At 46.5% G+C, this 15421-nt stretch overlaps 1 long non-coding RNA gene across 1 annotated transcript in view; it reads left to right on the plus strand.

Annotated features, from left to right (window-relative positions):
* LOC134970275 (uncharacterized) overlaps positions 1-15421 on the plus strand; it is a 66897-nt gene that overhangs the window by 12057 nt on the left and 39419 nt on the right. The window lies entirely within an intron of this gene.

The raw sequence follows: 15421 nt of genomic DNA on the forward strand, positions 1-15421 counted from the left end.
CTCACTCATTCCAATAGAATTTCCTGCTATGCTAATATTCACATTTCTATTTGGACATACAATTAAGGCTGGAGCTTGTCTCTCACTGTAGACTGTCAGATGTTATGACCACAGCTGTACAGAAACGGTATAAGACTTATACAATTGAAGTCAAATAAGTAATTTACCTTTTGATATTTTTTTTTTAGTACATAAACCATTGATATGATTTTATTGTCATATTTTATAAGGCTAAATATTGCGTTAGACCAGATTGCCCTGGGTCTTGTTAGCTCTAGTACATGTGCGGAGAAAGGGTGTATAACACTCCTAGATTACACTTGACAGTCAATCATGCACTGACTGAGCAGCTAATTATACCGCTTTGCACATGAGCGCGCATAACCCGCGTTCAGGTGTATTTCAACCCTGGTCGCAAGCAGAGTTGAACTCGTGTTCAATCCGACTCACTGTGCAGGGTGAACAGGAGCTGGGTTGGTGTGACCCGTTTCCTGTTCACTCTCTCTGTATGGGCGGCCACCCCCGCCACGTCATCGCTGACATCACCAACTCGGCACTGTGCAGGGCGTGAGGCGGGCCACACACTGGGAGCTCCCATATCAGGCTCCCATGTGTGACCCGCTTCAGGCGGTCTGAAAGGGGTATTACTGTCTGTGTATGTAATATACTGATAATAAGTCAGTACATTCCCACAATTGAAAATATTCTGCTTCATATGGGACCAGTTTGCACTGAATATACAGTAGGTCCATTTTTATTAATATTTTTAACTTCCATCTTAATTTCTTTCCTCCAGAGAGACGCTAGACATCTGTGGCCTTCTAATACTGGGGGTAATTCAGACCTGATCGCTAGGCTGCATTTTCTCACAGCCTGCGATCAGCTCCGAACTGCGCATGCGTATGCACCGCAATGCGTAGCCGCGAAGGACCACAGCAACGGGGATCGGTGCATAGCGACGGGATGGTGCGAAAAAAGTGATCGCACGGGCGATCACAAGGTGACTGACAGGAAGAAGGCGTTTGTGGGTGGCAATTGATCGTTTTCAGGGAGTGTCTGCAAAAATGCAAGCATGTCCAAGCGTTTGCAGGGCGGGTGTCTGACGTCAATTCCGGTCCCGGACAGTCTGAAGTGATCTCAGCAGCTGAGTAAGTCCTGGGCTGCGCAGAGACTGCACAAGATCTGTTTGTACAACTCGGCTACACGTGATCGCACACTTGCACAGCTCAAAAACACTCCCCTATGGGCGGCGACTATCTGATCGCAGCGCTGCAAAAATCGCTGCCCAGCGATCAGATCTGAATTAGGCCCACTGTTTGGTAGCCCCCTCAACAGACATTTGTATTTCTTATTAAAAAAGAAAAGTCCATGCTGCCAGTGCCATCACATTGCTAGATATATGTAAGACTTAGATGATCATTGTGCTGCTCTAACAGTTGCTCAAAAAAAAATTAGGAGCACAAAAGGATTTCTCTGTTACACAGTGGCAGAGCCGGCCCTAACCAATATGATGCCCTAGGCAAGATTTTGGCTGGTGCCCCCTAGCACCACCGCTGGTTCCGCCTCTGACCCTGCACCCCTTTCCCAGCACCATCACCCCTCACCCATAGCAGTCCTTGTTTTGGTGTTTGTACCCCTTATATTTTAAATAGGAACAGTTCGCACATTTGGCACATAGCCCAAAAAGGGGTGTGTTTTTGCTGGCAAGGGGCATGGCCACACAATAACCTCAATTCCAATTACGCCACCGTGCCCGCAGCGCCGGTATGCTGGTCTCCGGGAGCCCGAGCGCCGGCATACCGTACTACACCCCTCACATGCACACAGCACTCACACTGCCACTAACACTGTGACCTCTGCGTCTGCTTGGATACAGATGTGTCCTCATAAATCTTGCCTCAATGCTAACGTCGGGCACCTTTTTTTATGAAAATGCATCTTATTTGCATTGCTATGTGGCTAGGATGCACAAGCAGCTTCTGCTGATTAAACTGATATGCAGCATGCCTATATACTGTGTGAGACTGCGGCTGTATCTGCATATGAAATGCTACACACACAATATAGGCATGCCACATATCACTTTGATCAGCAGAAGCTGCTGATGCCCCTAGGCATATCAAATGCCCTAGGCAATTGCCTGGTTTGCCTATGCCTATGGCCGGCTCTGCACAGTGGTAATGTGATATAATGAAAAAAAAAACCCATAAAACACACAACATACTTGACCAATATGTAATAATGGAAATGATCCTAAAATCTAATCTCTCTGAGATCTTGAAATTAAATTAGCAAAGACCCTCCCATCCCTTCCCCCTAATGAGGTTAATTTCAAACACCCAGCAGTATAGGGGGGTGGTCTTCAGTTTGCCGGCTGTCGGGGGCCTGGCGCACAGTATACCGGTGCTGGAATCCCGACAGTCGGCATACCGACACCGTTTCTCCCTCTTGGGGGTCCACGACCCCACTCGAGGGAGAAGAGATAGTGTGGCGCATGTAGCGCGCCACCGTGCCCGCAAGGGGCTCATTTGCGCTCACCACGCTGTCGGTATGCCGGCGGTCAGGATTCCGTCGCCGCTATGCCGTGCGCCGGAACCCCGACAGCCGGCATACCGTACTACACCCATGTAAGGTTGTTTGTACCAGTGGCTGCCAGACTTCAGGTGCCCAGGATTCTGCTGCTGCTTACACTTTCTGCAGCTCTCGTCTCTCCCGAGTAGCGGTTTGCACACAGTGACAGACGCGCCGATCTCCTCTATGCACACCGGCACACCGCACTATTTCTCGGCTCCTCTGTGCATCCGACTGCTCAGGGTCACGGCCGGATGTCGCTTGAGGTCCGCGATCGCCAGAACACTGAATGCATGTCACGGGAGAGGAGCACCGCACTGATGTGTTCAGCTCTCTGCTCGGCAGCTGCTATATTGGAAGCACATGGAACGGGGGAAAATGGAGAAAGTGCCCCCTTCAGGCCTGCAGCCCGGCGGCAGCTGACTCCATTGTCTCCGGCAGTTCCGCCCCTGAGTCCCACCCATTCAACTGCAAGGACAGAGACAACTAAGTGCTCGATTCAGACCTAATCGCTGCTGTGCATTTCCGCAGGATGGACGGTTATCGATTGACTGCGCATGTGTACGGATCGCAATGCGCATGCTTGAGGCCAAATTGCAAAAGAATCCAGCGAACGCAGGCTGATTGACTGTATGCGGACGTTTAGGGTGGTAACTGGCTGTTTCTGGGAGTGTCAGGAAAAACGCAAGTGTTTTCAGGGCGGGTGTGTGACGTCAGCTCCGGCCCCGATCAGCCCGTGTGTATCGCACTGTAGGAGTAGGTCCTGAGCTATGTACAGACTACAAAAAACATTGGCCCTCATTCTGAGTTGTTCTGCTTTTAGCAGCATTGCACACGCTAAGCCGCCGCCTACTGGGAGTGAATCTTAGCTTATCAAAATTGCGAACGAAAGATTCGCAATATTGCGAAAAGACTTCTCTGTGCAGTTTCTGAGTAGCTTGAGACTTACTCTGCCAGTGCGATCAGTTCAGTGCTTGTCGTTCCTGGTTTGACGTCACAAACACACCCAGCGTTCGCCCAGACACTCCTCCGTTTCTCCAGCCACTCCCGCGTTTTTCCCAGAAACGGTAGCGTTTTTTCCACACACTCCCATAAAACGGCCAGTTTCCGCCCAGAAACACCCACTTCCTGTCATTCACACTCCGATCACCAGAACGAAGAAAAAACCTTGTAATGCCGTGAGTAAAATACCTAACTGCATAGCAAATTTACTTGGCGCAGTCACAGTGCGAACATTGCGCATGCGCAGTTAGCGGAAAATCGCTGCGATGCAAAAAAAAATACAGAGCGAACAACTCGGAATGACCACCATTAGTTGGTGAGTGAGTTGCGAACGGATTTGCAGCTGACCAGCGTACGTAACGTTTTTCGCACAGCGTATGCAGACTTGCAGACTCGTAGTCTGGGTGAGTATTCACTCTGTTTGGGCAGCGACTATGTGATCGCAATCCCAATGTGACTATGTGATCGCTCCGCAGAGGAGGATCAGGTCTGAAGTGGGCCCTAAGATCCTTGCGACACCGGATCACCCATAATCACATTAATTGCGTATGCTGGAACCGACATACATGCAGTTTGCTAAAAGGTATCAAGATTCAGCTACAGAAGGGATTTGTGTGCAGCTCTTAATCAGGCCTATAATGAATGAATGTTCTTTGATCATCATGATGAAGCTTTGCTTGGAAGTCCATTAACAAGTTGTTGGACCTGTTACATATTTCTTTCTAAATCAACCAAAACTTGCCTTCATACAGTACATCTAGCCTCAGTACGCCCTGGCGGAAGTGAGCTGAAATGTCTCACGCAAGTCTGCTTGTGCCGAGCGTATTTTATCATTATGCATCTCTTTTGCCCGAAATGCAATGTGACTAGGATGCACCAGACAGAAGACTGTGCTGATTATTTTGATATGCAACACTTGTATATCTGTGTGCTGCTGAGTCTGTATACTGTATGTAGCACAATAAAATGTGGGGTGTAAAAAAGCTGCTGCCTTGCAGCGCTTTGTATGCAGATACAGAGACTCAGTCGCACCCAGATACACAAGTGTCTCCTATCAAATGAATCCTCACAGTCTCCTGGTGCATCCTAGTCATTGTGACTAAATGCGGTATCTACGATATTTACCCATGGCTAATGGATTTGCCCATGGCTATCCAAATAGACCCAAAAAGCTGTCGCTAGCCACTGCTTTGCCTGAAAGCCGCCCCGTCTCTGCGACCGTGAATCACACGTTTCACTGAAACTGCCTATTTTCGCAATTTTTTTTTTCAGGCGTCCTAATAGGATTGCCCCCACAAAAATATCGTCAAAAATCTGGAAAAATCACCCTAAGACTCATTTTCGGACGAAACAGATGCAAAAAGGCGTTCAGTGCAAGCGGAGTCTCACAGAATCTGGCCCTGCGACTGCAGCAACAATGGATGAGGACACATCTGTAGGTGCATTTAGAAAAAAGTGTAAAAAGTTCTGCAATCAAATGAAGTAAAGCGAATCTATTTTATTTGTGACGTTAAAAAAAAAAATGTGAAAATGCCACAGTGAGTGATATTTTTTTTTAACCACACAGGGCCGTATTTAATAGCTGTCGGAAGCTGCCGTCTTGTCGGAAAGACGGAAGCATCCGACATATTTCTGATGAAGGGGTTCCGACCTTTTCAAAGAGGGCACTTTTTCTCCGACAAGTCGGGAATTCCCGACTTGTCGGAAAACACGTGGTTCGGCGGAATAGGCGCCAATCCGTGCACTTCTGTCGGAGACGGGGCCAAATCTAACTGGTTTTGGCCCCTTTTTCGACAATCTCAATCCAACTTTAAAAAAAAGTCAGATTGAGCAGGACGTCTCCCCGGCCAGGCACCTCACTCTCGGCAGTGCCCCCTCCCTGCTGCTGTAGACATGTCCCCTCACCGGCCACTGCCACTGTCAGCTTCCCCCGGCAGCCACCACTGTCAGCTTCCCCCGCCGGCTATTACTGTCAGCTCCCACCCGCTGGCTGTCGCTGTCAGCTCCCCCTGCCGGCCACTGCCGCAGTAAGCTCCCCCACCGCCTGCCGCGGCAGTCAGCTCCCCCGCTGCAGCATTCAGCTCCACCCGCCGGCTGTCGCTGTCAGCTCCCCCTGCCGGCCGCTGCCGCAGTAAGCTCCCCCGCCGTGGCAGTCAGCTCCCCCGCTGCCGCATTCAGCTCCCCTCGCCAGCCGCCGCCATTGTCAGCGCACCCGGCAGCCGCTGACAGCAGCAGCAGCGTGACACTGGGAACGGCCAAATCCAACAGTCAAATTTGGCCGTTCATTAAATAGTCCTTGCCGGATCCATTCCGACAAATGCATGTCAGAATGGATCCGACACTTATTGAATATACCCCTAAGTATATACTGTTTGTAAATCGTAAATGTAATCTGCGCTTTTTTGTTTTGCTACACAAAAAATTCCGTCTTCCAGTAGTTAATACACAACATCTTGCAGGCTATTACATAAGGTCTTCTGTGTAATAATGCCAATAACCATTAAGAGCCGCAAATACGACTACATTATATAATAATAATAACAATAATAATAATAATAATAATAATAATAAAAAACAGCTGTTTTAATTTCTTAGTATAGTATTTACTATTAACTTTTAATACATTTTGAATACTCTACAGGTATTTCCAATACTCAGCCGTGGCACGGAAAATGACGGGTAGTTTTTATTCATTGTATATGTATTACTTATATTATTTTCATGTTTTTCTCTCTTACAAAACACGAGATTGAAGTAGCAATGCCATCACCTTTATTAGAGAAAAATAAACCCAGATTCTTACTTAACGGGATTTTTCTACAGTACGTTGATATCTTGTCACGAAGGCAAAGCGGAGATCCTGAAATCCTGTCACTCTGCAATATGAGCGCTTTTCTCAACTTCAAATCTCTAAAGTGAATTAACTTTTATTACTGTTTACTTGTAGCAGATGTCTGAGCGCTCAGACCTGTACTTTTTTCCAACACCGCTTTTATTAATTTTCATGTGTTTGCACATTGCTGGGAATTGTTCCTTACCGTCCTTCCAGAACGTACAGCATTAATAACAGTTGTTGCTGTAACTAATGCTATTATGCTGCCGCGCTTATCACAGGAATGAATGCTGAAAGGATCGGCTCAAGAGAGTCGTTTTCTAAGAGATTAGTAACATTTTTACCAATTTAACTTGGTCGTATCCAGTCCCATCAAATGGGATAATTCAGAGTTGTTCGTAGCAGCAACTTTGTTAGCAGTTGGGCAAAACCATGTGCACTGCAGGGGGGCAGATGTAACATGTGCAGAGAGAGTTAGATTTGGGTGTGGTGAGTTCAATCTGCAATCTAATTTGCAGTGTAAAAATAAAGCAGCCAGTGTTTACCCTGCACAGAAACAAAATAACCCACCCAAATCTAATGGGCCCTACACACTGGCCGATCCGCCGACGAGCTGCCCGACGGCGGATACGGTCGACGAGCGACCCAGCGGCGGGGGGGCAGTGACGGGGTTCACTCCCCCCGTCACGCGGCTCCATTGAAGTGCAGGCAAATATGGACGAGATCGTCCATATTGGCCTGCATGCACAGCCGACGGGAGACCAGCGATGAACGAGCGCGGGGCCGCGCATCGTTCATCGCTGGAGCCTCCACACTGAAAGATATGAACGAGTTCTCGTTCATTTATGAACGAGATCGTTCATATCTTTCAAACAAATCGGCCAGTGTGTAGGGCCCTTAACTCTCTCTGCAAATGTTATATCTGCCCCCCTGCACTGCACATGGTTTTGCCCAATTGCTAACAAACTAGCTGCTGCGATCAACTCAGAATTACCCCCTATATTCTATCGCCCTGATGAGTGTAACAAAACAATATAATATGTCAATCACAAAATCAGACTGACCGTGTTCCAGGTAAGTAAAGTTCCACATTGCTGTATAGAGGCATATATTAGTTGCCTCAACACATAACATATGACATTATGACATTGGGGGTCATTCCGAGATGATCGTAGCTGTGCTAAATTTAGCACAGCTACGATCATTCACACTGACATGCGGGGGGGACGCCCAGCACAGGGCTAGTCCGCCCCGCATGTCAGTGCCGGCCCCCCACAGAAGTGCAAAGGCATCGCACAGCGGCGATGCCTTTGCACTTCAAGAGTAGCTCCCGGCGAGCGCAGCTTTAGCGTGCTGGCCGGGAGCTACTCCTCGCTTCCTGGCCCGCAGAGGCTGCATGTGACATCACGCAGCCGCCGCGGATCCCCCCCCCCCCCAATGGTCCGGCCATGCCTGCATTGGCCAGACCACACCAACAAAACGGCGGCTAAACACTGCCATCCAGCCTCCTCCCGCCCAGCGACTGCCTCTGTCTCAGAGGTGATCGCTAGGCAACGACGGCTGCCATGCGCCGGCGCACTGCGGCGATGGCGCATGCGCACTTCCGACCCGATCGCTGCACTGCAAGAAACTGCAGCGAGCGATCGGGTCGGAATGACCCCCATTATGCGAGGATACCCCACCAAAATAAAAACAGTGAAAAACATATAAAAAGTACCAGTTTGGTACTTATAGTTCCACAGTGCGAGGCTGGTGCAGGGGGATGGCAGCCTGAAGCTTTGGTCTTGAAAAAGGTTCTGGTATGGACCGAAACGTTGACCTTGACCCTGTAACTATGTGAGGTTGGATTAAAGATCACCTTTTTCTATTTGGAGAAGTCTGGTGAGTGTGTTCCTTTTAAGCAATACATGCATTTTGGGACCTTGTCTGGATTAGAGAAGACTCGGGATCATGCAGTATCGGACTGGGGCATGAAGGGCCCACCGGGGGAATGCAGTGATAGGGGCCCATACTTAGGGGTGTGGCCAGCCTAAAAGGAGATGTGGCCAGCTTCCACAGAGGATTGAAATACACAATAGTTTAGTGCAGTGCAATGTAACATATCTACCATGTATAATACTAGTGCACAGTCTGGAACCTGATCCCTAGAGGAAGGAGTGGGCCCTCAGGCAGTGGGGCCTACCGGTGGTTTCCCTGGTACCCATGTGGGCCAGTCCGACCCTGGGATCATGCACCCCAGTGGTAGTGGCAATATAATTTGTGAGTGCAACTCTACATACTGTACTAACTCTGGTGGTCATTCCGAGTTGATCGCTCGCTAGCAGCTTTTAGCAGCCGTGCAAACGCTGTGCCGCCTCCCACTGGGAGTGTATTTTTGTGCAGTTTTAGAGCAGCTCAAAACTTACTCAGCGCTTGCGATCACTTCAGACTATTCAGTTCCTGTTTTGTCATCATGAACACGCCCTGCATTCGTCCAGCTACGCCTGCAGTTTACCTGGCATGCCTGCGTTTTTTCGAACACTCCCTGAAAACGGTCAGTTGACACCCAGAAACGCCCTCTTCATGTCAATCACTCTGCAGCCAGCAGTGCGACTGAAAAGCTTCGCTAGACCCTGTGTGAAATGACATCGTTTGTTGTAATAGTACGTTGTGCGTGCGCATTGCGCCGCATACGCTTGCACAGAAGTGCCTTTTTTTGCCTCATCGCTGCACAGCGAACGAATGCAGCTAGCGATCAACTCGGAATGACCACCTATATCACCAGATGGATTACACAGTGCTGTGACTTACCCATGTCACACTGACATCAGTGCCCTGCTGGCTGATAGCAGTTGGGTGGCCGCAGCATCCCTGAGGAGCTAAGGGAATGAAGGAAGCAATCTATCATCTGCAGTGTGCGGGAACGCCCTCCAGTGTCCGGCACCCATAGGCAGTTGCCTAAAGCTGCCTAATGGTGGCGCCGGCCCTGAATGTTGTATAGGTATTAGCCACAGTAGTGGTCAGGGTAGGAGACAGGGCGGTCAGGAGATGCTGGGCTTCAAGAAAGTAGAAAAGCTGAAAGTGAAAGTAATTAAAACAGATAATTGACAAGTGCCACAAACAGCGCCCCCTACCCTGCAGCGCTATGTGCGGTGTCCCCTCCGCACACACCTTGCTATGGCCCTGAGTGTTAGTGACTGAAACAAATGCGATATCTGCAGCAATAATAAGCATTTGGAAGGAGACTGCAGCTCTGGCAGTCTCAAGATTAATGCCGACGCCTAACAATAATCCTATTGGTTGCACTATTATCAGACACGGCCGTTTTCTGTGTGTGTGCGATCATCTGTCAACCATACCAACAGCCCCATACTGACTCTTGTCTATTATTACATCCCCATACGTCTGACCATGTTCTGTCGCTCAGCGTTTGCGCCCGGCAGTGAGACTGTCCCGCGTGCGGCCACGTTTTGTGCTCTTGTTCATTACAGAGTGGTTCTAGCTTCATCCACTTGAAATTTACCTGCGCACAAAATCCAATTTTAACGATCCTCAATAAATGCGATCATAAAATAGTATGAGACAGTTTTCTGCGGTAAGAGTGAAATGCTTTGTGACGTGTTCATCTGGCTAGTGAAAGTGAAGCTCCGCCATTGAATCTAATCGCATCTAATTAAAAATACAGCTTGTCAAAACCTATTACTACATTTCTGAATTGTCGTATCAAGGAGTGCAATAATACACACAGTAGCGTACAACACCAAGTGCCAGGAAACTTATCTCGCCTGACATGTTTACTGCAATAAGAGAAATCCGCTATTAAAATTGCCGGAGAAAGCCGTCTCCTGGAGGGCTGACAGCTACTGTCAACATGTGGCTCGCAGCGAGCGTGATGGGCCTTTAATTTATTTGAAGTTCAAGGCCCTTTGCTGCCAGACACCGTCATAAAGCCACGAGGATAGCCCTACAGATCCCACTGCTGTATTAGCATTTTCCAAACCGAATCATGCGTCGGCGTGGGTAAGCACCCCTGACGTGTCCATTCATCCCTAGATAAACATTTTATTTTAATGGGAAGCTCAGGCTCTAAGGATGAAACATATTTCAAGATATTTGGTGACCCGACGTAATATATGAACCATTTTGCAGTTCCTTTTGTGGGATAGGTGGCGCAACGGCGATGATGTCATTTAAAATTTGCTGAAAAGATGAACGCAAACTTTCAAATCTAATTGCTGTAAGAAGCGAACTGCAGAAAAATCCTGCACTGTATGACCACACTTTCTGAAGGTTACAAGGTTTGATAAATCTGCCCCAAAAGTTGCACCACATTTTTTAGTTAAAAACAGGAATGGATTTGAAATTTAGAGGTAGACATTTGTTGTTTATTTTGGAGATATGTGCCCAGATTTATCAAGCCTTGCACGGTTATAAAGTTCCAACCAATCAGCTTCTAACTGTCATTTTTGAAACACAGCCTGTAACATGGCAGTTAGGAGCTGTTTGGCTGGCACTTTATCACCATGCAATTTATCACTCTCCAAGGCCTGATAAATCTGGGCAATGGTTTGGGAAGATTGGGAGCTCAGCGTATAATGTCTCCTGCCTCCTCTATAATGTCATCTGCCTCCTCTATGTTTCCATGTAGACATAGTCTTGGGCAGTCCCAGGCTCATGAGTAGCTGCTTGGACACCATTTCCAGGCAACCCAAGCTGTGGGCTCTAATTGAGGGACATAAGTGCCTAGTCCTCATATATCTCTATTGGAACATGCAATGAAGTTAGCTGGATTCATAAGAAAAGGGCACAGCCATATGTATTGTCACCAAGAAAGAAGGTACCAATTGCCTCAACATCTCCATGGGCAATGATTACCAATGAGTCCATTTCAGTTGGTGTTGATAAAGGTTGCTATCTATCTTAAGCTGGGTTTGCATTATCCATTCATTGAGGACAATGTCAACCTGCATTATTTGATTTTGCGCTATCAGGCATGGTTTCTACTGGGACAACTCCTGGTGGTTTAAGAGCAAATTTGTTGACTATCCAGAGTGATTTATCTAGTCTGAGGCATGAAATGCCTATTGTTACTGGGACTTCCATCAACATACACCCCTGGAACCTATCTGCCAAGAGGTTACCGTTCCCATTTCTAAAATTGTGATTGTTGAATAGAATGCCCTAATCGGAAGGACTATGTCCGGAATTGCTGTGTGACAACCAATCTTGAGCCTTTCATGGGTGGGAAATGGGGACATATACACAAGCTATGGGAGAACTGGGGATGGTGGTGGTGGTGGTGTGGATACTGTTGGGCCATGATGGGGAATAGAACATGTATCTGATCATCAAACGTCTTTCAAACCATCAAATTTTCACACATGTGGTAACCTACTTTGTATTGTCTTGAAATGACTTTTAAAATGATGTTAAGTTACACTGGAAGGGGAAATACAGAGTTTGCCAGAGGAAAAGAACTACAGGGGTGGCCTACAAAGGAGATGGCTGATGTGTTACTTACAGTTGTATTTTAATCTCCATCTATATTGGTTCCTTGACACAAGTCAATATACACAATTATGGAGATAAAACGAACCCACAATTGTTATTCAACAGTAGAACTTCTTTAGCGAGAGAGCTCTGTATTTTTCCTCCAATTTATATAAATGCCTATACGTAGAGTGATGCTCACAGGAGATTATAAAACCTTTTTACAAGTAAATTAGTTAATAAATTCCCCGGCACAAGAGAAAGAGATTAAGTTTAATGCCAGAATAAAAGTTGTACAGTTATTCTTTTATACTGTGTTCAATTTAACTCTACAAGTGCATTAACTTCCAGGTAATTCACATTTTACAGTTGGTAGATGGGACTGTAATTTCTCCTAAATGTGCTGAATTATTCAGGCATGCCACTTAGAAAATACATTTTGCAGTTCCCACTGTTGTCCGAGCTTAGCGCCTAGTTAGTAATATTTAAAAGTCAATTCTGGAAAAATGTGGTGTGTGTGATATTCCATTATAGAAGGGCGGCATCCGAATCTCCTAGTGAAGCCTGCAATCCAAGTATTGCGCTTCTTCTCTTCAATTTTCTCTGCAGCGTAATGATAATATTGCCAGCGGAGGCTCTTTAGTGCTGCATAAATTCATGAAAAGCATTATGTGTATATCCAAGTTGATAGTTGTTTGTACAATCTAGAACGAGCTACTTTATAGCAGAAAGAAACATTCATTCAGGAGGAACCATTAGCAAAGAGGCTGGACAGTGTGGTCAGGTGGCACTCAATGTTTAAATGATCACAAAGGGAGCCGCTCTAGCTCAAATAGTTAGCAGTAACAGTATACGGTATAGCAGAAAAAAGCACTCATGCCACACTCAGTAATAATACATACCGTCATTTATACTGCATATTAGATATAAGAATTCACATCAGAACCATAAAATATACATTTATGGAATAAACAATAAAAACAAATACAATTCGCTGGTAAAGTATCGCTCTCTAGGTAAAGTGCTACAGGTCTAGCAATAAAGATATTTGTATTTTCATTTGGTAAATATTTAGGGGCTGATTTATCGAGTTTTATCATACGCAATGGGTTTTAAAACTTGCTGCGCATGACAATTGGCGATCCAGCCAGTCAGCTCCCAACGGTCATGTGTTTGAAAGATTGGAGCACCATTTATCATACCCAATGAGTTTTAAAACTCATGCGATGTCCTAGCGTAGACCAGATCTCACAACAAATGCGTTTTGGGGAATTAAATTGTTTTGTGGGTACCCCAATGTAATGTGCATCCACCAAAGCAATTGAATTGTTCACCCCCATGGGTGCGCATGTTGCCCATTCGTACCGGGTTAAGCCACGCAAGGTGGCTTAGCACCTCCTTAAGGGGTCTATTTACTAAGCCTTGGATGGAGATAAAGTCGCTGGAGATAAAGTACCAGCCAATTGGCTCCTAACTGCCATGCCATGCCCACAGGCTGTGTTTGAAAAATGACAGTTAGGAGCTGATTGGCTGGTACTTTATCTCCAGCGACTTCATCTCCATCCAAGGCTTAGTAAATAGACCCCCTAAGTCCTGGTTAGGGCTCTCAATTTGCCTTTTGAGCACTGAAACCACAACGTTTTTGCTCATTTCAGCTCACAACTTAGGTGGCTGCAAGCTGAAATGTTCCCCCTCCCCCGGCTACATGCACGCCCAAACGAAGCAACAATTGAGTTGCTCCGTCGGTTGCCATCTAGTGTAAGACAGGGGGGAAAACAATTGAATTCCCTACTTTGTGTCTTGATTGGACACTTTATCCAATTACTCTGTTTCGCAATGAATATACTGTATAACATGAATGCCTTCATTCACACTGAAACGCCTCGATGCCTGAAGAGGTGTGCACATTGCAAATGTATATCTACTTACGACATCCCGAAGGTATCTCTAAGGCTATTAGAGTTAGGGCCCGGGGGGGGGGAGGTTAGGGATAGGCATTCGGGGAGGTTAGGGATAGACACTAGGGGGTGGCTAGTTGTAGCCACCCATCCCAAATTTTTTTTTTTAGCCCTAGCCACCACCAGATGTTGGTTAGGATGGGTTGGTGGGTGCTAACTAGTGATGTGCACCGGAAATTTTTCGGGTTTTGTGTTTTGGTTTTGGATTCGGTTCCGCGGCCGTGTTTTGGATTCTGACGCGTTTTGGCAAAACCTCCCTGAAATTTTTTTGTCGGATTCGGGTGTGTTTTGGATTCGGGTGTTTTTTTTACAAAAAACCCTCAAAAACAGCTTAAATCATAGAATTTGGGGGTCATTTTGATCCCATAGAATTATGAACCTCAATAACCATAATTTCCACTCATTTTCAGTCTATTCTGAACACCTCACACCTCACAATATTATTTTTAGTCCTAAAATTTGCACCGAGGTCGCTGGATGGCTAAACTAAGCGACCCAAGTGGCCGACACAAACACCTGGTCCATATAGGAGTGGCACTGCAGTGTCAGACAGAATGGCAGATTAAAAAAATAGTCCCCAAACAGCACATGATGCAAAGAAAAAAAGAGGTGCACCAAGGTCGCTGGATGGCTAAGCTAAGCCACCCATCCCAAATTTTTTTTTTTAGCCCTAGCCACCACCAGAGGTTGGTTAGGATGGGTTGGTGGGTGCTAACTAGTGATGTGCACCGGGAAATTTTTCGGGTTTTGTGTTTTGGTTTTGGATTCGGTTCCGCGGCCGTGTTTTGGATTCTGACACGTTTTGGCAAAAACTCCCTTAAAAATTTTTTGTCGGATTCGGGTGTGTTTTGGATTCGGGTGTTTTTTTTACAAAAACCCCTCAAAAACAGTTTAAATCATAGAATTTGGGGGTCGTTTTGATCCCATAGAATTATGAACCTCAATAACCATAATTTCCACTCATTTCCAGTCTATTCTGAACACCTCACACCTCACAACATTATTATTAGTCCTAAAATATGCACCGAGGTCGCTGGATGGCTAAGCTAAGCGACCCAAGTGGCCGACACAAACACCTGGCCCATCTAGGAGTGGCACTGCAGTGTCAGACAGGATGGCAGATTTAAAAAATAGTCCCCAAACAGCACATGATGCAAAGAAAAAAAGAGGTGCACCAAGGTCGCTGGATGGCTAAGCTAAGCGACCCAAGTGGCCGACACAAACACCTGGCCCATTTAGGAGTGGCACTGCAGTTTTCTAGAGAGAGGATGAGTGCTTCCATCCTCATGTGAATCTGAACCACTAGCCATGAACATAGGCCAGGGCCTCAGCCGTCCCTTGCCACTCCGTGTCGTAAATTGCATATTGGCAAGTTTACGATTCTCATCAGACGCTTTTAATTTTGATTTTTGGGTAATTTTAAGGAACTTTTGTAGTATACTTGACGACACAGAGGTAGAGCAATGGACTACTGTACCTTACTGCTATATATATACTGGTGGTCAGCAAAATTCTGCACTGTCCTCCTACTATATACTGCGCACAACTAAAATGCAGCACAGGTATGGATGCATACTGCATAGTATAC

This window comes from Pseudophryne corroboree, chromosome 11 (genome assembly GCF_028390025.1).
Source record: "Pseudophryne corroboree isolate aPseCor3 chromosome 11, aPseCor3.hap2, whole genome shotgun sequence".
Lineage (NCBI taxonomy): Eukaryota > Metazoa > Chordata > Amphibia > Anura > Myobatrachidae > Pseudophryne > Pseudophryne corroboree.